This window comes from Akebia trifoliata, chromosome 5, assembly GCF_017979445.1.
Source record: "Akebia trifoliata isolate Shusen 1 chromosome 5, ASM1797944v1, whole genome shotgun sequence".
In the NCBI taxonomy this organism is placed as follows: Eukaryota; Viridiplantae; Streptophyta; class Magnoliopsida; order Ranunculales; family Lardizabalaceae; genus Akebia; species Akebia trifoliata.
In genome coordinates, this window is record NC_141379.1 from 24,212,365 (window position 1) to 24,235,413 (window position 23,049).

At 33.2% G+C, this 23,049-nt stretch overlaps 1 pseudogene; it reads right to left on the reverse strand.

Moving 5' to 3' along the window:
* Positions 1–14,220: 14,220 nt before the first annotated feature.
* On the reverse strand, positions 14,221–17,568 carry LOC147401714 (calcium-dependent protein kinase SK5-like; annotated as a pseudogene).
* Positions 17,569–23,049: the final 5,481 nt, after the last annotated feature.

Here is a 23,049-nt window from a genome sequence, read left to right on the forward strand (position 1 = left end):
GGCTCTACCAATTTCAAAATTGAGAAGCAATAAAGAATATATTTCTCTCATATCTACTTTTTCTTTCCATGTTTTCTTTATTTTATTTGCACTTTATTGTTCTGGCTATGAATGTTGGCTAAATCTCTGTTAGATTGGTTGAGGAAGCCGGAATAAGATTTTTCAATGTTTTTATTATTCTCGTAATTGCTTCATAGTTTTATTGTGATAGTATTAGGTATTTATTATTAGGTTAAACATTGAATATTTCTCAAAGTTTTGATGGTTCATTCTTTGATTAGTTCAAAAATCATGCTTTACAGAGAACAATTAATGTTTATCTAATAATTTCGGTTTAATTTATTGCATACTTTTGATCTCGTTTCTATTATAATTGTTTGATTTTTCGATCCACAAGCATTAGTTTTATTTAGTGAATTGAGATAAATAGAGAACCAGAATTCATTAATAAAACGTTTGAAAGTGGATCCAATTGATCTATACTTTTCTATCGTATTTTGAAGTTTTTATTTTAGTATTTTACTTTAGATAATTTCTCTCGAAAACTATTTTTAATCGGTTACATAAACTTGAATTAGATTGGAAGTAAAAATACTTTGGATTAATGTTGTCTCTGTGGTTTGACCCCTTACTTGCCAAGGATTTATTTTGTTCATATTTTATCATCATCCACAGCTCGAATAAATTGGCGTTGTTACCACGGACAACAGTGTAATTTAACATCTTTTTATCCGAAAATCTTATTCGATTTTCTATTGATCAAAATTTTTATTTCAGAAAAATTCGAAAAAATACTGTTGTATTCCTAAAGTCAGTATGAACAAAATCCCAAAATTGAAGTAAATTTCATTAGAATTTTTCCAAGGCGCCTAAGTCAACTATGGCACTGCGGTCAAACCTCGAGATTAGTACTTCGAATTTTTACACAATCTTTCTTCAAACTTCTGAATTTCAATGAGCACATAAGTTTTTTAGAATTCTAATTTTGATTTTTCTTTTATTTTCAACAGAAGGATTCAACGAGGAGCAACGTAGTTGGAAAATTTTATTCCACCACCCAGATTCGACTCTTTGACGAAGAAACTAGAATTTATTTTTATTTAAAGTAAACCAATATTATGATTTTCTTTTTAGAAAATTTTAATTTATTTTTAGAATTTGATTTTAATTAATCTGAGAAGGCTTGGACTATAATAGAATTAAGGAAGGACGATAGTATGACGTAATTGTCTCGACTCCTTAATTTCGTACACCGAGATTGGTGTCAGTGGCCCGAGTCGACTCATCGCGATCAGCGCGGTAAACTTCAAAACCCCCATGCATCCCTTACAAGTAAGTTTTTGTATTGAATTTGAATAAGTTAATTGCATATTTCTAATTGCACAATAGTAAAAAATGGCACCCTTACGAGGATGGTACAAATAAGATAAGAATCGGATTTCATCGTCAATTTCTTACCCTATTAGGAAAATAATTCACATTAGCCCAATTTTAATTAAATTCTTATTAAACTTGATAATAGGTCCTATCGAGCTCAATAGACAAAGTTAGCCTAAGTTGCACCAATTGCACTTCTTGATCGAAGTCAGTGCCTAAGCGCAATCCTACCCTATTGTACCCTATTGTACTAGGAGGATAGACTACATCTATTCTAGATGAAGAGGTGAGTTAATAGTGCCCTTGCTCAGCATTATGCTCTACCTTTCATTTAAAGATTAAATTGGTTGATTTCGATTTCAAAGAATTGGGTTGGAGGCTTGAGTTATCCCTTTGAAATAGTTATAAGTTTTCTAGTCTTATAAGAACCTATAAAGTATGTATGAATTCCTCCCTACTTTATATGCTAGTCCGTAGTGTATTTTGAAAAAAAAAAAGTAGATACAGAACCTCAAATAGATTTACATCGTCATGGAGTTTAAGAGAAAATCATGGACCCCGTGTGTTCTATGTGATAATTATGGTCATTTGCTCGAGTGTTGTCCAAGTCTGCCCATAGTCCATAATTCTCAAAATTCTTATTGGATAAGGACACCTAATTCGTTCAACCAACCATACCACGTAGACAATTGGTTTCCCTCAAATACCATACCTAGTCAGAACGAGTTCACTCAGGGTAGTCATTTTGCTAATCATGAGGATTTTTATATGCACGACACCTCGAGAATGAATCCAACCATAAGTCCTTAACAATCCTATGATTCTCAAAAATTCTTCGATTATATATAGCTACAGAGCCTAAGTCAACATCTACTCATTCATATTTGTCTTCTTCTCAATCTTTATCATTAGAGTCTATGATGATTGAGTTCTTAAATCAACAAAAACAATTCACCCAACAACTATAGTTCATCCAACATTAATAACAGCAAGACATTGATCAATCCATAATCAACTTAGAAAAAATTGACCAACTAATTTCAGAAATTTCACCATTCTTTCAAAATAATCTTGGTGACCAGTTCCACTCTTTTGAAGATTTCAATGATTATCTATCAATAATTGATAATCTCGTCTCAATTGAAGTTCAAACACAAACTAATGAGGTTACAGTTCCAGTCGAAGCAATAATGGAAGTCTAAATAGATTAACTCACTATGCCCTTAGAATAAAGAAAGAATGATCAGTTTTCAAATAAAATAATCCCCGAGAGTTAAGTTGTGTTTCAAATTCCTAATGAGCAAGTTGATTGCAAAAATTTGACTAAAGAAATTGATTCACAATCAAAGGATATTGTTGTTCAAGAGGAACCAAGAATCAACTCTAATTTTTTTGTCACACCAATTCTAAACACTACTGATCCAACCTCGTACCCCATCCAATCTATCCTTTCACAAGATTGTAAAGACCATGTTTATCTTACAACTTCCATTCTCTTTGGGAATATGATGATTGAAAATTATTTCAAAAAGGTGACTACATTAAGAACTGAGGACAAATGAGGGTTGTTGATCATCTTGAAAAATCATTTTCATATCCTAATGATGATCCAAATCTGCATGCCTATCATTTGGGGTGGGAAATCAATTGTCGTGTTCCTCAAATTAGATGTTAGGAAAATACATAAGAATCAAATCTTTTGATAGGTCTAGCTGAAGACGTTAAGCTTAACGCTGCTTGGGAGGTAACTCCCAAGCATAGTTAGGATTTCTTTTCTTGTAATTTTAAATTTTCACGTAAACCTTAATCTCCATCTCTTTCTTTTTTTTCCCAAGCCAACTCTCAATCAAACCAATCAATCAGCGTTACTAGAACTAACTGGTCAATAATTGTTAATTGAGTAGTAGAGATGATAATGACTTACATTGAAGAAAAGAAGGCACGTGCACGGGCTGTCGAGAGTTCAGATACAGATTAGGATATCTTTCTTATATTAGAATGTTTTTCAATTATTAGGTAGGATTTCTTTTATGCAAAATCTGTTTTGAAAACTATTATTGTTATAACTTTTACTCTTTTCAGATTAGTTGTAACTAGACTTTGCACATTAATGCTCAATCTATTTCAGGTGTGTTTTAACATTTTTCTCTTTCCTTACTGCTTGCATATTGAGAACAATATGTCACTTAGGTTTGAGGGTATTAGGTTAGCTCACAATTGCATTGCATTTTATTGCTAGTTTAGTTTCATGTTTTCAAAAATAAAAAATAAAAAAATATTTAACACTTGCAAAATATTTTCTTCAAATTCTTTCTACATGTTGTTTACATATGAATTTTAAATCTCAAGCTCATGTCCTAATTTTTTATCATAAGTTTTTTTTTTGTTATTCTTCATCTAGAAAATCAAAATAATACTATGAAAATTCACAACACTTCTGATTGAGTAAAAAAAAAAAGATTTTATGGAATAAGTGTTAACCCTCTTCTCTGTCTAGAGTGTTAGGGGAAATCGAATCTAGTGAACTATGACTTCGTTGTCCTTTAGTTGGCTAGTTAGAAGAAAAATAGAACTAGAATTAATATGAATTGGACCACAATCATAGGATTAGACTAGGTACCTTGAAAAAGGCTACCTACTTTTTGAAAAAAAAAACACTAGAAAAATGGTGAAATGTGAAAAAGTTGAGAAAAGAAAAAAAGCAAAAATATGTTAAAAAGATCAAATCAAAACAAGGATGCTAGAACTGAAAAAATACAAAAATGAAAAGAGTTCAATGTGGCCAAATAAAGTAGTTTCAATAGGGTGAAAGTCGTCAATGGCAAAAACGTGAGTAAGCTGAAATATCACAAATAAAGTCTCTTAAAAGTCGTCAATTGAGCCAAATTTTACGGTGGCACTGTGGTTAACGAAGAAAGTCTAGCCTCGAAATTTGTATTGAACATTGGCGGTTGAAATACATTCGTACTAAAGTAAGGCTTCAGTATTTTTATAATCACAAAATATTTTCAAAATCCTAATTACCCTAGAAACCCTAATCTAATCTCTATAATAGAGACCAGATTAAAAGGATATATCATCTCTCATCTCCCTGGAGATCAACTTCTCTTTTTCTATTCTTTTAGTTTTAAATTTTTATTTTCTATTTCTTAGTTTTACGAAAGTTATAAGGAGGCTTTGTCAATTTCAAATTCGAGAAGCAATAAAGAATACCTTTATCTCATCTCTACTTTTTCTTTCCATGTTTTCTTTATTTTATTTGCACTTTATTGTTCTTACGATAATTGTTGGCTAAATCTCCGTTAGATAGGTTGAGAAAGTCAGAGCAAGATTTATCAGTGTTTTTATTGTTTTCGTAATTGCTTTATAGTTTTATTGTGATAATGTTAGGTATTTATTATTAGGTTAAACATTGAATGTTTCTCAAAGTTTTGATGGTTCATTTTTTGATTAGTTCAAAAAGAACCATGCTTTACAGAAATATAATTAATGTTTATCTAATATTCTCGACTTAATTTATTGCATACTTTTGATATCGTTTATATTATAACAATTTGATTTTCTGATCCACAAACATTAGTTTTGTTTAGTGGATCGAGATAAATAGATAACTAGAATTCACTGATAAAATTTGTTAAGGTAAATCCAATTGATTTATATTTTTCTATCATATTTTGAATTTTTTATTTTAATAGTTTACCTTAGATAATTTCTCGAAAACTATTTTTAATCGATTACATAAACTTGAATTGGATTGGAAGTAAAAATACTTTGGATTAACGTTGTCTATGTGGTTCGACCTTTATTTACCAAGGTCTTCTTTTGTTTTTATTTTATCATCATCTACAACTCGAGCAGATGACATTAATATCCAAAATCTCAATCTGTATTTACATCTCATCTAGCCTAGTTCTCTAGGATTTGATCCAAAGCCAATGACCTATGACTCTTTTACCCTCCTCAAAGAATTATCTAGAAACTATGACCTTTTAAAATCCTATCTTTTTTATCATCATAATTGGTGAGACTTATAGGTGAGTAAAAGACCATCAAATTCAAGCTGAGGAGAGGTAATTTGGATTTTCTCTAGAAATTTTATTGAAAATATTGGGAACCCTATGATTTAGGATAAGTTTATCCCCCAAGGATCTCCCAAAATCCTATAAATAGGACTCCAATCTAAAGAAAAAAAAAAAAAAATGGGGCAAATGATCCAAAAGTCACATAAATTGAGATCAAGACTGAAAATTCCGACCATCCAGTAGGGCATTGGTTATACACTGGACTAAGGAAATGACTACAAGGATTGTGTTGGAATCCTTAGTCTCATGAATTGTCATCATTGCACACTATGAACAAAAAAAAAACTTGGGATTGAAGGAAGATATCCCGTAATAGTACTGTCAAAGGGCGGTAACAAGAACGACAAAATAAATCAATGGCATAACACCTCTGTTACTATAATATACAACCATTGCTGATTGACGGCACCATTCAGAAGTAGGTTAATGCTGTCACAATCCCCTAAACTAGGGTCGCAGACTACCAAACACGGCTATGGTGATGTGTAGACCACCAGAGAGCCACTAACCCAGTTGCAGACAACCAAAAAAAATCTTGCTGCTATCACAAGTTACCAAGGATGCTTTCCTTGTTGTCGCAGGTCACCCAACAACAGTTTATTGTTGTCGTAAGCCACCAAGTAACACCCAGGTTACTGTCGCAAGGCCAAAATACTCCCTAGTTGCTATCACAAGCCCCCAATATCTTTCTAGTTGTTGTTGCAAACCACACATAATTCAACCTAACTGCTTCCACAAACCAAAAGAATACCCTAAGTGATGTGGCAGGGCTTCACAACAACAAGGGGAGAAACCCTATCGTAGGGCAGAAATCAAACCAAACAGCCTATGAAAGATAGAAAAACCCTATCATAGGAAAAAAAAAAAAAAAACACAATGCAAAAAAGCTATTGCAGCATGTAAAACATGGATAAAATCCCTATCGCAACATGTGATTAAGGGGATAAGAATCAAGAAAAAAAAGTCCCCAAAGGGGAGACCTTCTAACGAAGCTACCACTAGGTTATTAGGTCACAAGTTCTAAAGGTATTGAAGAAGGGAGAAAGAGGAGAGAAGAGAAAAGAAAAGAAGAAACATCGAGAACCCAAGAACCGAAGAGGGGAACCTAAGAGGAGGTCGATGAGTCCTCTAAGGCTTTGATATCAAGAAGAATTGTTGAAATGTAATTGTCAAGTCTCTTTGTGAGAGCTTAGTAGGAATTTATATTAAAAAAAATAATTAAAAGATAAGAATGCCCTTACAAATCAAAAATAAATAAAAGCTAAATAAAAACTATATCTAAATAATAACTAGAACTAAAATAATTAGGTTTTCCACTAATGGGTAGGACACAATGTATGGTATTGCAAATTATTTTTCATGGGTTTTCCTGCCACTTGTTTTACTTACTATTAGAATAGAAGATAAAAAGGCATGAAAGTTTCTAGTTTGGATCTTGTGGTTTTGCTCTAGGTTGAGAGCAATAACAAAGTGGTGGGGGATTCTTTTGTCCCATTATCTTAAAAGATTTTTCAATTGAAAACAATGTCCTCAAACTGTTAGCCCTTCAGATCTCTCAAAATGGGAACACCATCACTTTGAGACAATGAATCACGATTTACATTGAAGTATGTCAAAAAATTGTTCCATTGTTTGCTAAAAGCTCGACTCTAGTAGAATGTGTCATTGAGTCATGAGATAGAACTGGAAAATGAATCTACAGTGAGATAGTTGTCGAGCTGATATTTGATTTGTCAGGACTGCCAACAATCTCTTGTCAATGTAAGTTTCGGAGTGTTTTTTTTATCCCTTTCTAAATCTAAGTTCCAGCTTTAGAATTTGCAAAATTGAGAAACTTTTCTTCTATTAAGGCTTGTCCAAGGTGAAATATCAGATGGTTCTTACTCCATGTCTTGACTTGATGTCTTGGTTTTGTTTGCATTACGATGCGAGTGCTGTCACTTTTCGCCGAGGCACCACAAGGACGGAGGCAAGACTTGAAGGATCTCTGAGAAGCTCTGCAAATTGTTTACATCATTTTATAAGTGCCCATGGTCATATTTTTTCAGCCAATCTTCAGAGTAGAATACTGTCAGGGCTGTGCAAAACCACACCACTCAACGGCACCAATCAGTAACTCATGTATTTACAGTTCATATGTACATCAATCCCTCAAGGAATCTGCAAATTCTTCTTCCACCAGTTTGTTGTGTCACATTTTGATTTATCAGTGGAAGAGTAATGACAGAAAACTGAAGCCTAATCTTAATTTAATTGTGAATAATAAAGCAGAAAGTGAGAATTTATTTTTTGTAAAGAGTACATTTGTTTGGGATTGCCTTGTTTTCAACTGAAGTGCTTTTATGGAATAACTTATCTTTGAATCACTTCAAATGAATTCTCAGAAACTTGGTAAAAAGCTGTTAATGTATCCTAGATTGTGTTTGTTGACTTTAATACCACTCAGTGATATTTGCGGAGAGTGAAAGGATTGGGGTATTTTGTAAATAATTATAATCAATTTGAAATTACATTTGGATTCTCGCAAAAGCCATAAACCAAAAGCTGGTCAGAACTCAGAACAGCTTCAACTCCTGGCTTTTGCAGGAGCCTGAAAGTTGAGTGTGTAGTACCTAAATAAGATTTTGACATCCAAAAGCACTTGACAGAGGAGAAGCCGAAATCTATCAACAGAAGCTGTGCCAAATACAATTTACACACTTAGATCAGATTGGACTATTGGGAAGAGGCTGTCCCTCCTACCTACATGTATGCTTTTTTTTTTTGAAATAAGGATATCTTATGGAAAAGGAGAAGAAGCTTAAAAATAAAAAATGGACATTTATGATGCCTTTTTGTGTGCCAGGAAATTCACATTACAATATTGCCCGCGTGCTAGAAGCATTGTGGTTCAAAGTTTTGTGCCATTTTGGAATATTTTAATGAACAACTGATTTCAACAGAGATTGGAACAAAAAACATTTTGCGAAAACTTTGAGATTATATTAGGAAGCAAGATTTCAGACCTCAATTAGAAATGCTAATTTAGAAGATCTGTCCCGGATTTTTGTTGGTGCACTTACCATCAACTCTAGAAATCCAATAGACAGCTTATAAAAAAATACAACGAGATTGATTGGGAAAGACTCGCACTCATTGCCCCCACCCGTCTAAAAATACACTCCCACTTAGAAAAACGAAAACACTGAATGGTTCGAATAGATCCATTTGTGAACATGGGGGGTGGGGGGCAACGTGTTGATGGAAGTGAATGGAGTGGGTTGGGTTGGGTACAGATTGGAGCCTGTTTGGATCCAAATTTACAGGTACAAATGATCCTATGAATTGGGTATGGTTATAAATAAAAAAAAACCTAATAATTGGGTAACATGTTCAATCTTTTAGGAGTTGACCATAATTTAATCAAACTTAAAGAAAATTCATTGTCAATTGAAGTCAGAGAGAGAGAGTACACAACGGTGCTGGTTCACCAGAAAAGACGCAGAGTTGTCGGAGTAGGAGAACAAATAAAGAGGTGCCCTTAAAAATAAAGTTCTAATTTTTCTTTTTCTTTTGGTGATTTACATATGAATTGGGGTGGTATTAAAGAACGTTGGTGTTGGTATAAAATCTTTCAAATTTTATCCTAAACACATTTTCATGGAGATGCAAAGTGACTGATATACCATTATCTTTATTGTTAAATCACGAAATAGATCTCCTGTTTACAAATTAGTAGGGGGGGTAATGGGTCGGGTCGGGTCATGTTCATGCCATTTTGAGGTAAGGATATTCTAAAAATTTATCGAACCCAAAACCAAGCAATTTAATAATTGTGTCAAAAACTTAAATCCTAACCGGACACACTAATTAAATAGGTAAGCTTACCTTACCCGTGTTATCTGTTCAACAAAATTCTAATATAAATTTAACCCATAGCTCAATTGATTTTACACATTGCAAAACAACTTTGAGGTTGTGGGTTCAAGTAAAACTTACCCTTATAAAAATTCTAATCTTACATGAAAAAATAAATTTCACCACAAAAAATTCCAACATTCTTAAAATTTTCTTCTACATCCCTATGGCATCAAATTATATTTTTGGATGCCACAAGAAAATGCAGTAAAGAAAGTGTTTTTCCTTTCCAAATGAAAAACTTTATCTTAATTATTTGAAAAATATCTTCAAATACCATCTATTATAAGAGTTTAAAAAAAAAAATTGTATCAAGAAAAAATTTTACAAAATTTTATTAGAAAAAGAGTAATTTAGAAAACCCTTAAATAATTTTGATATTTGAGAAACTTCTTATATTTTGTGATTTAAAATGACACATTAATGAAATAATTATTACAAGTATCAAAATGGGTTGACGTTTGGACCAGTCAATACTATTATGATTCAAACCTAGTTAGACCTGATCCAAATCCCACTAATTTCGTTTCATTTTCGAATCATGGTACAAGTCAAATCCCTTAACACATTAAACCTAATTAGGTTAGCAATTCCGACTACACAAGACCTATTTCATTAAAGATTAATGGTGGAGTGATCTCAATAGGAGCCACACAGGGGAGGGGGGTGGGATCTTGATGTGGTGGGGTGCGCATGCCCATAGATGTATTTCTCCGAGATACGAGTAAAATGCATTTATGAACATGCACGCACCACCATGTCAAGGTGTCCCCACTGAGGACACTCCAACACGACTCTTCATTCAAATCAAGCTTAACAAAAAAAAAAAAAAAACCTCATAGTACTCTTTTATCCAGGGTTTGAGACCGGTAACATAGAGTGTAATGGAAGACATTACATCTGAGAAGTTATCCTTAACCTAAATCCTAAGACATAAAATATAAACCCTAAACCTAACCCAAATTATACATACCCTAATACTAACACCCTAAAATTCCCATGAACCCTTAGGATCCCTTTCTCGAGATACATAAATATTTCTCAAGATTGAGAAACATGAAGATCTTGTAAATGATCAAAGAGAATGTAAACCAGCTTAAACTAGATCTTTTTCGTCATCCTCATTTTAATAATAATAAGAGGATGAGAAACGAAATAGATTAAGATGGCTTACATAATCTTCAAACATTTAGGCAAGAAAGATTTCATCCAAACTATCCTTTTTGGGTTTTTTGCTTCGCCATAATCTTCAACTCCTCTCACTCTCTCTTTCTCCGTTCTTCCCTCCTTTTTTTATTTGGGTACAACACTCACTAAAAGAAAAAAAGGAAAAAAAAAAAAAAAAAACAGCCCCTTTTTAGATGAGAGCTTCTATTGGCACCCCCAATTAAAAATAAGTGAACATTTGAGAGTAAGTAAAAGTTAGGGGTGCCTATATAATTTTTTTACAAAAATTATAACACCTGATGATTGGGTAACATGTTCAATGTTTTAGGAGTTGACCATAATTTAATCAAACTTAAGAAAAATTCATTGTCAATTGAAATAGATGTCACCAAAAATCTAGAATGATCAACATTGTCTGTGAGGTTCACCAGAGAAGATGCGACAGTGTGTTGGTTTGCCAGAGAAGATGCAGAGCTATCGAAGAAGAAGGAACCAAGAGCTACCCTTAAAAACGAAGTTCTAATTTTTTATTCTAAAATTTGACCTCTTAGAGTTTGGTGGCGTGTCAATAAAATTTTCCTTTTGAAAAATTGCGAGTTGATCTGTTTGTGGGAGAAATTAGAGTTTATATTGCCATACCAACTTTTGCTAATGCCACCTCAAGATTGTACAAATTCTTTGGTGATTTACATACAAATTGGGGTGGCATTAGCAAAAGTTAGCAGGGCCATAGAATCTCGAAAATTTCATCTTAACCATATTCCCATGGAGAATGCAAAATGAGTGATATACTGTGATCTTTACTGTTAAATCTGGTAGTGAGTCCCACCAAATAGATCTCCTTGGCTAAAATGAGTAGGGGTGGCAATGGGTCGGATCGTTTTCGTGTCATTTTGAGGTTAGGATATTCTAAAAATTTATTGAATCCAAATCCGATCCATTTAATAATTATGTCAAAAACTTAAACCCAAACCGGACACATTTATTAAATAGTTAGCCTAACCCGTGTAATCTGTTCAACAAAATTTTAATCTTGAGTGAAAAAAAATGAATTTCATTTCCTCCACAAAAAATTCCAATGTTCTTAAAATTTTGTGCTCTCCATCCCTGTGGCATCAAATTATGCCACAAGAAAATGTAGTAATGAAAGTGTTTTTCCTTCCCAAACTAAAACTTTGTCCCCACTAATGGTTTTTCATATATGTTGCACATTTCTTATGATTTGGTCACTAACACTAATATGAAGTATTGGAGACACACTATGTGAAAACTGGAAAATTCGATATAAAAATTTGACAAGCCAAGGCCCACGAATTTTAGAAACTGAATTTTGATGGTCTAGGACCATCGAAATTCTTGATGTTCCCAGATTTGACGGCTTAGAACTGTCGAATTTCTCTCATCCGTCATTAATTTGACAGTTTCAGCCCGTCGAAAAAAAAATTTGACAATGAAAATTTTGACGGCCCAAGGCCGTCAAATTTGGGCTTTTATCACATTGTGACATGAACCACCAAAAAACCAACATATCAAGACAATCAGACAATTGATATGGTTTAGTTTATGTCCAAAAATGTGTGTATGACATAATGTATGGCACTGCAAATTCATAAAAATTGATATGGATTATCCTTTTTAAGGGTTTTCCTGTCACCTGTTTTACTTACTATTAGAACAAACGATAAATAAGCATGAACGTTTCTAGTTTGGATCTTGTAGCTTTGCTAAAGGTTGAGGACAATGGCAAAGTGGCGGGGGTTCTTTTTTTCCCATTATCTTACAATTATGTCCATTGAAAACAAAGTCCTCAAACTGTTCTCTCTTAAGATCTCTCAAGATTTTGACTCCCAAAAGCGCTTGATAGACACAAAGCTAATGTCTATCCGTACAAGCTGTGCCAAACATAATTTAAACACTTTGATCGGATTGGACCATGGGAGGAGGCTATCCCTCCTACTTACCCACACCCACATACCCACCCACAACCCACACACAGCACACAACCCCTCCCACACACACACACACAGACACCCATATCCACAAACAAAAAGAAATCTGAACAGAGTCAGGTTGGTCAGGGAGGAAGGAATATGCCCCTACTCTATCCCTGTTGTGGTGGATCTATAAATTCCAGTCAACTATAAATTAAGTATCCTACAACATTTTTAATCTACACTAGTTATAAGAAAATTAATTTGAGAAGAAGAAATAAGTAACAAGAGTTGCATATGAACGTTCGAGATTTCGAACTTCAATCTGGCTTTTGGGATGGAGATCTCGAATTCACAGTAGATTTCATCCAACTAAACCCGAATGGAAGCTTTGGCATATCCGAACAAGGAGAGAGATCGAAAGATTCAAGTCTCTTGTGTTGTTAAAGAGAGATCGAGAGAGGTTTTCCAGAGTCTACAACTTATAAAAAAGAGAGATTTCAAAATTCTCGAAATTATGTCACATGTAGCAGCTGAGGTTACAATCCGCCTTTGTCATCCATTGCTCTACAACAAAATTGTTGTAGTGGAAAAGAAGAAAGACAATAAAGTTAGAGGGGTAATATTAGAAAAATGTAGAAAAAAAAAAAGGAATAAAGTTAATGGTATTTTTGGAAAAAAGAAAAAAGAGAAAAATTAAAAATACGTTGTTTAGGGTATAAATCTTGAGACAAAGGGAGTGGGACCCACCACCATAGTGTTTTATTATGTAGATTTCTACACATATCTATGGACCCAGTGGGTTTGAAGGTTAAATTTTGCCACTCATCCAAGAGTCTTTCAAGAAGAGTGCCTTTCCAGTGCTGATCTACCTGAGAAACTATCATTGAGTTCTTCAAGTTGCACTGAGATAAAGTTGGGGGTATTTTTTATGAACTATTCCATTACCTATCCAAAAAAAGAAAAAAAAATTACAACTAATCCATTCTCCTAAAGACCAAAGATTTAGCCAATTCATTCCTACCATTAAGCATTTTTCATCATACAAAAAAATTGTTATCCACTGAGTACTGATTTCTTATGGACAGAGAGAGAAGAAGTTTGAACAAATCTTAATTTTCAAATTGAACGTAATAGAAAATTATTACTTAAAAAAAATGGTTGAGGCGTGTACAAAGCAATGTCCTAAAACGAAATTCGCCCCTACTACGGTACCATAGTGTATAGGCGTTCGTTCTGTAGAATACAACAACTCACGTATCCAAAAGGGTACTCTAAATTTGAATGTAACTTCGAACTCGACGATGTTGTGTGCTCTCACAACGAAAGATGTACTGGTAGTCGAAAATAAATAAACATCGTACATGCACATATGCATTAAGGTTTTCGGACCGGTAGATCCAAATCCCAATTGGAACCTTGGGTTTTCCTCTTGGGCCCCCGTGTGGGTGTGTGAGCCCGTCCACTACTTTTATCTACTTTAAAACTATTAGAAGCACAACTATTTAAGAATTGCAAATCAATTATTCTCCTAGTTGCTATGGGTCTAAAATTACTCAAGGCAAAACAAAACTTTCAATTAAACTTAAATAAAGTAAAAGCATAAAGCATAAAGTAAATATGGGATTATATTACCCTATGATTAAAATATTATTTTACCAAACGGTTAAAACCTTTTGAATATTAAAGGGTTTTCAAAATTCAACCCTCCAAATTCTAACAAAAATAAATCCAATTAGTAACTTGGTTCAGTCAGAAACAGTACATCAAGTGTCTGGTATTTTCATGGCATCATCCAAGTCGAAGTTCAAAATGCTTCTCATGGTTCTCCATTTCCATTCTTCATCATAGCAGAAAATTCAACATGATCTATCTTCCCATCCTGCAAAAGTACTCATGACAGATGAAGTAATTAAAAAACAATTTTTTTCCCCTTCCTCAGAGGCAAAAGGGGACTTACATTGTTTTGATCAATTTCTTTGATTATTTCATCCACGTCAATGTCACTTAGACCAAAATGTTCACAAGCTCGTTGAAGCTCAACAATGGTTATGTAACCATTGTCATCTTTATCGAAAAAAGAAAAGGCTGACGTTAAGTTTTCCACTCTCTCCATCTTGTTCAAGTGCAAAGTAGCAGCAAGAAATTCACTGTACTCTATGGTTCCACTGTTGTCGATATCAACCTGCCAAACTAGCCCATGTAAGATTTCACGCATATTGGTCACTCAGCTATGCCACAGTTATATAGAAACCCATGCTCGAATGGCTTCATTACAATTTCATAGTATCATAGGTTTTAAACCCATTATCCATATAATCTTAGTTTTGCCAACATTTACTTACTCCATCCATAAGAGCCTTTATCTCAGGATCCTTGAGTTCAGAGCCCACTTTCTTCAAACCAACTTTTAGTTCATCGAATGTTATTGTTCCACTGTTGCCTGTGTCAATCATTTTGAACAACTCTTTCAAACCGGCGATTTCTTCCTCCTTAAGTCTTTCCGCTATAACCTGCAAAATGAAATTGTAATGTGGAATGAACATGGAATGAGATGGATCAAACGACAATAAGAGGCCCACACGCTATATGAACAGAAGCTATGGAGACTTAACTATATTGCTCTCATACAAGCAACAAAATGAATGAGGAACAAAAAGTCATCATTAACTCGTTCGCTTGTTGAGAGCCACAACATTATTTTCTGAACTACAGTTGTGGCAAAGTTTTATGTGCCATGAAAGGAAATATGGCTGCAAAAGAAGTGGTTAACAAGTTAAAATTACCAACAAATGTTTGCCATATTTTTACCTGAATCTAGTACTTGTTGGAGCATAACTACAGAAGCATAGTTGGGCAAGAAAACTTGAATTAAAAATGCTCACTATTTTGACTACTGATATTCAAAGAGAGTTCCAATTTTGCAATCGAATGTTAGAGCTTTGGTTTTTCTTCTTAGGCCCTGTTTCATTCTTCATATGTATATATATATTAGGCAAAATGAACAAATTATAAGGCAAAATTCTTCAAAACTCTTCAAATTGGGATCAATGTGTGCTTCAGATAGATGAAGTGTTATTATTAAAGAAAAAATTGATAAAAGCTTACCCTTAAAGCAATCTTCTTGAATTTATTCATCGTAGAGAAACGCATGAGGCGTGATAAGACAGCAGAGTCTAGAGGTTTATACGGGGGAACTCCATCATCCACAATCCATGGGTGACCTGTTAGTATAGAAACCCACTATCACAGTCACAAGGAAGAATCAAAGGCATAATACTGGAAAAATTAAGCTCACTCACACAGAACTTCATGAGCAGTCAATCTATCCTTTGGATCCCTTTCCAGCATTTTTCGTATCAGATCTTTTGCATTTTCTGAGATTTCAGGCCATGGTTCAGACTCAAAATCTATCTTCTCTTCTAGAATCTGTTTGAGGATGGAATCCAAATCTTTGTCTGCAGTGAACAAGTGATACAATAAAAAGTTGTTAAAATACATAACATGGATAGAAAGTAGTAATATTCTTAAATTTAAGGGATGAAGTACCTTCCGAAAAAAGTAGTGCACCACTTAGTAAAGTGTATAAGATAATTCCAGCACTCCATACATCGCATTCAGGTCCATAATTCTTTTTCAAAACCTCCGGTGCAACGTAAAAGGGACTTCCAACTGGATTAGAGAAAGTGTCCCCTAGAAGGAGAAAAATAAAAATAAAATAAAACAAGGAAAATTAGCTCTATCAAGTAACAACCACATAGTAATCCAGAATCACGATTCCTGGAAAGTTTTATTTAGTGTTCAGATAAATTGTGTGGTTAGTAGCTCCTACTCTTTAGTTTTAGAAAGTAATTGGATATGGCAACTTGTTTTCTATTGGTTCAAAGATTTTACTTTCAGATGACTTGTTAAGGTCATAGGGTCTTGATATCTAAGATACATTTTTTTTTTTTTTTGATAACTGAAAATTATATTAAGAGAAAGAATGGTTGAGATGCCCACAGCAAAACAACAGAAAACCCAGATCTCAAGCATCAGCAATCCTATTATCTCCAAAACAGAACTCAATCTAATGTCGACTCATAACAAATAATGTCAATTTATGCTAAAAGATTTCCTTAAAAAAACTAAAAAATAATCAAAGAAAAGCAACACAAGAAACAAGAATTAATATATGATGGAAGCCAACATAAAAAATAAAAAATAAAATTCATTTAAATCAATTGTGCATTTAGTACTATTGTGATTAAAGATTCTGCCCACTAAACCTCCCTACTCAAAGAATCATAAGCATCATCAACCCATAATGAACAAAATCCAATTCTTACAAAAAGATTATTCAAACTTAACCACATAAAATTAAAAGGATGACACAAAAAAGAATCAAACAGAACATAAAATCAAGAGCTAAAAACAGAAAAAAAAAATGGAAGAGACCCATCAACCAACATGGTTTGTAGAACAAAAAGATGACATGCAAAAAGATTTCAACAGAACATAAAATCAAGAACTAAAAACAGAGAAAAATGGAAAAGACCCATCAACCAACCTGGTTTGTAAAACACAGACGAGCCGAAATCGATGGCTTTGAGATCAGCATCCTCATCGATGCTAGAGAACAAGAAGTTCTCAGGCTTGAGATCTCTATGGATGACTCCAAGAGAGTGACAATTCTCCACAACCTCAACAATTGTCTTGATGATTTGGGCAGCTTTCCTCTCTGGATAATGTCCCTTCTTCTCAATTTGATGGAAAAGCTCACCGCCCGAGCAAAGCTCCATGACCAAATGGACAGAGTCAGAATCCTCATAGGTACCTTTGATTCTAACCACATTTGGGTGGTCAGACAAATGGTGCATTATCTTGATTTCATTCCATACATTTTCACAATCGTTTTCATTGCTGTCGAATGTTGTCTTGAGGATGGACTTGCAGGCATATTGGGTACCTGTTGATATTTCTGTGCAGAGATATGTTGTTCCAGACTGACCTGTGCCTAGTTCTTTGCCTATGTAGTAAAGATCTTTTAGATTCTTGGTCTTGTAAGGATGCACTGAAGATGGTTTCGAGGTTGAAGATGCTTTTGAGGTTGAAGACGGTGAAGATTTCTTCATTGTAAAGTTGTGGGTATGTATGTGTGTGTAAAGATTGTATAATTGGAGGGTTTGATCTTTCTCTCACTTCTACTAAAACTGTTTGTCTGTTATAGTCAGTTAGTCTGTTAATATACCTTTAAAGAATCATGAAAGAGACAGAGAATATTTTGGAGTCTTTTGATTGGTGAAAATTTGAGACACCAAATTGTTTTTTAACTACTAATGTTATACCCCTTAACTTTAGTCTTGGAGAGAGACTAATATAAATTGGCCTAAATGCCCTCAACTTCAAGCTCTTTAACCTCTTTTAGAACATCCTTGATTTTTCTTCCTAAAAATCTATTATTTTCTATTATTATTTTGCTAATCTACACAAAATTCTATCATCTTTTACTATTATCTTGTTCTTAAGGTTTATAGGTAGAAAATGATAGTCTGAAAAACTAAAAACAAGGGTAAAAATGTTAGAAGTCATGTGATGTTTTGGCCTCATTGACCTCCATGGTTTTAATTTCTAAATTGCATGTGAATTCTATAATATAATAGATATCAATTTTAAATGAAAATCCAATATCATTAGAATTATATTCTTTAAGAAATTAGCAGGAGACCTTGATGGACAGAAAATCTACTAAAAGAATTAATCTAGGCCATCAACCTTCATCTATAAAGGGATTGGCTAACCTCATATTAGAGTTGTTGAAAGTACACAAAACGGTCAGATAAAAGAAATGATATCCATCAATCACAAAAAACTCAGGGAATCTAGATAGAGAGAAGGAAGAATGTGAGTCTAGAAGAAAAGACCAATCTGATTGAGGTTTCACAAAATACAAGGAAGGAAAGAGGAGATTAAAGGGAGCATCTTCAAAAGCATTGGATTAAAGGTTAGGGATAACACAATATAAGTAATGATAACTTGAACTAGATTTTGTTCATGAATGATTGTTTGAGATATGTGTTGATTGATTCTATTAGGACAAAATAATAGTTGTGTTGAGATTTGAATGCATAAAATAATCAACATGTGGTATCAGAACATCGGTTTTGAATCTCTATATCTTAGCTATCATAAATGGATAAATGATTTCAATGACTTATAAAATTCTTGTGACAATTTCTTAGACTCACTATGTAACCATAATTGCTGGATTTTTTATAGTTTTCTTTTACATGTTTATTTGATTTCAACTTTAGTTTTACATGTATGTTAATTTTCAATTTCAGTGTTACATGTATATTTGATTTCTAATTTCGGTTTTACATGTATATTAATTTCTAATTTCGATTTTACATATATGTTAATTTCTAATTTCGATTTTGCATGTATATTTAATTTTCAATTTTTGTTTTACATGTATGTTAATTTCCAATTTCAGTTTTACATGTATATTTAATTTCTAACTTTAGTTTTACATGTATGTCAATTTCCAAGTTTGGTTTTACATGTATATTTGATTTCTAACTTCAGTTTTACATAAATATTAATTTCCAATTTTACATATATATTTAATTTCCAATTTTGGTTTATGCATGTATGTTTAATTTTAAATTCGTTTAATACATGTATGTTAAGTTGTCAATTTCGATTTTGAGATTTTGATGTGATGTGTATATGGTTGTGCGGTCAAAATTTGGTGAACAGCTACGATGAATCCAACCGCACTGATCTGAAGTTGTCCCTAGCACCTTCCTCCTCGCGGTGATGTAGTACCTGCCAAAATCACTCCGACGCTCAAGTTAGAGAAATCAAGTAAATCGTCCTTCGTACTGGTTAGACTATAATCTCTCCAAAAAGACCTCTCTCTATAATGTTTACTATGTTATTTATCCCCCCTAACTACCAATAGGGTTTCCTCCTCTGTAGGCTGTAATCATAGGATTTTCACTAACTCTGTGGAGTTGTTTATCTAATCGGGATTTTCTGAATCGATTATACTTACCTACAGAGATCTATTCCATGATCTTCGGGATAGATGTGCACGCAACAGTTTTACGGTTTTCCTATGACCTGGCCTACCCTACTTAGCAGGCCTGGTCTAACTTATTACTATGTTGCCCTACCAGCTAGATTAGGGTGGTCCCTGTTCTGACCTGCCCTGCCTATAGGATTGCACCTCGTGTATTATTCTGTGCCTGGTACTACTTAGTCAATTCTGACACGTGTGCGGCTTAGATTTAATATGCAATTATTTCCCTCTAAAATGGTTATTCCAATTTTGATTATTGACATTCTTTTGTTTTTGTACAAGATTAGGACAAAATAAATTGATATTTTATTTTAGGATTATTTACCAATTGAACCTTAGTTTTGGCATTGGACTTTTATTATCAAAAACATTATGCCATATCATGTTAGTGAAATATTAAAATTTGATTTAACCAATTTAGTAAATATTATTGAACAATTTAGAGAAACATAAATTTCTTAATTTTATAATCGTCAAAGTGGCCTTAATTATCAACATTTTTTAATTTTCTAATTGTATTAAATTTGATCATCGGAGTGACATTAAAGAACAATAATGTTTACAATTGCAGACTCAATTAGGAAAATGAGATTAGCATAAAGGAAAATTTCATTTAACTAATTGAACTCTGGATAAGATAATATAATCTACATAATTTAATAGAGTTAAGATTGGATACCAAAAAGTAATAAAATTTACTGAATAAATTATATAAATTATGTTAGTCTTATAGGGTGAATAAAATTAGTCTCTACACTTAGATGAGTGAACAATGAATATACCTAGTTTAACCCAAAGAATAAATTTTGGTGATATTGATGAGTTCATCATTATTTAATATAACTCAAAGCACTAATTAGAGCTTATTATGAGCACATCCAATTCACTCTAGGAGTTCAGGATTTTGACCTAACACTCATTTTTACAAGATCTACAGACCTAACTAAGAGTAGTATGGTAAAACAAGAAAACATGTTTCTTATTTGGAAAAGATCAATTAGGCTTAGTTTGATGTTTATAAGGATGACTATCGCTAATAATATCATAACATCTCTACCTCCGACTGACAGCACGTAGGAGTACTTGAAGAACGTGGAAGAAAAGTTAAAATCAGCTGATAATCACTTGCAGGCACAGTGATGGTTAACAACTATGAAGTATGATGGGACGCGATGAATAGAAGACTGCATCCTCAACATAACAGAAAAGACTGTAAAGTTAAGAGCATTAGGAATAAGCATAGATGATTTCTTCCTGGTTCAGTTTATCATCAACTCTCTTCCAACTTAGTTCAGATCTTTTAAGATCCATTACAATACTAATAAAGATAAGTGGAGTGTAAACGAACTAACTAACATGTGTATTCAAGAATAGATGAGATTGAGATAGGAAAGGGAACAATCTGCTTTTGTGATGACTCAAGGAGTAAGAAAAAAATGAGGAATATCAAGGAAATGGAAGAAAAATTCATCAGGAAAAGGTAAACTATTTAAGAATGCAAATTAGGCGGAAGGGAAAAACGATAGTGGTGTTAAGTGCTACTTATGTGGCAAGACAAGACACATAAAGGACTACACAAAACACAGAAATTGGTTCAAAAAGAAAAGTATGTCTCTTTCTTTTGTATGTCATGAATAAAATTTAGTTCAAGTACCTTTTAATACTTGATGGATTGATTCTATAGCCACAACTCACATTACGAATTCAATGCAGAGATTCTTTTCAAGTAGAAAAATAATACAAAGTAAAAGGTCTATCTTCATGGAAAATTGTCTAGGAGCGCAAGTGCTAGTTGTAGGGACCTATCGCTTGGTATTGGAGACTAGTCATCAGATGGATCTGGAAAGTCATTTTTATGTTCATACTATATCTATGCATATAATTTTTGTTATATCTAGATTAGATAGTTTGGGTTATTCGGTTTCTTTTAAATGTGAACAATTAAAGTTATTTTTTCATTCAGTTTTAGTTGGATCTGAATTTTAATTAATGGTTTATATAAAATAAATTCAAATTATGATTATATCGAATATTTAGTTTCCTTGCATTCGAATAATAGTTTGACATGTGGCTTGATTACAGAAAATTTCTCAATCTTATGGTATAAACGTCTAGGACACATCTCCAGAGCTAGGATAGAGAAATTAGTGAAGGACAAAATTTTAGATAATTTAGACTTCAAAGATTTCTCTATTTGCGTGGATTGTATTAAAGAAAAGCAAACTAGACATACTAAGAAAGGAGCCACAAGAAATAAAAAAAACTTCTTGAGATCATACACATTGATATTTGTGGACTTTTCCCACTACATGTGTTGAGTGGGGGAAGATATTTCATCACCTTTATAGGCAAATTCTTTAGGTTTGGTTATATCTATCTAATTCATGAAAAATCTCAGTCTGTGGATATCCTATAAATATTTATAATTGAGGTAGAAAGATAGTTAGACAGGAAGCTTACAATAGTTAGGTCAACTAGAGAAGGTGAATACTAAGGTAGATTTAATGAATTAGGTTAGAACTCTGGCCCATCTGTTAAACTTTTAAAAAAACTAGGTATTTGTGTACAGTATGCAATACTTGGAACGCTTTAACAAAATAATGTACCTGAAAGGCGTAATCATACACTTATGGACATGGTTAAGAGTATGTTGAGTCATTCAACAACTCTAAAATTCTTGTGAAGAGAAGCATTAAAGATCGTAATGTACATCTTAAATAGAGTTCCCAATAAAGTAGTTTTTAAAACTCTATTCGAGTTATGGATTAGTAGGAAACCTAATTTAAGACACTTACAAGTTTGAGGTTGCCTAGCAAAAACAAGGATCCATAATCCACAGAAAAATAAATTAGATCCCAAGACTATATCTAGATATTTCATTGGTTATCCAAAAAAATCTAAAGGATACAAGTTTTATTGCCCTAACCATAGTACGAGAATAATTGAAATCAGAAACACGAGATTCCTGAAAAATGGTGAGATTAGTGGGAGTGTCGAACCACGTAAAATAACTCTTAAAAAAATAAGAGTTGGTATCTTACCACCTCTTCATCTTCATGAAACTACTAATTTTTAAAATATTCAATAACTTGAGGAGAATAGATAACAATTAGAGCAAGTTGGTTCACCACTCCATCAAGACACTACCATTGTAATTGAAAATTCATCACTAGTAATTCTGATAAAACCATTCAGAGTAAGAAGACCTGCCATTTCAGATGATTACTTGGTGTATGTACAAGAATCTGACTTTCATAATGGTATAAATAAAAATCTGGTTACGTTTTCATAAGAAATGAAAAGTAATGATTCTATCAAATGGATAAATGTCATGAAAGAATAGTTAAAATTTATGGACCAGAACTATGTTTGAAATCTCGTCGAATTACCTCATAAATGTAAGAAAGCCGATTGCAAGTGAGTTTTTAAGACTAAGCACGACGCAAAAGGCCATGTCAACCTATTTAAAGCCAGACTTCTGACCAAAAGTTTACTCAGAAAGAAGGCATTGATTACACTGAGACTTTTT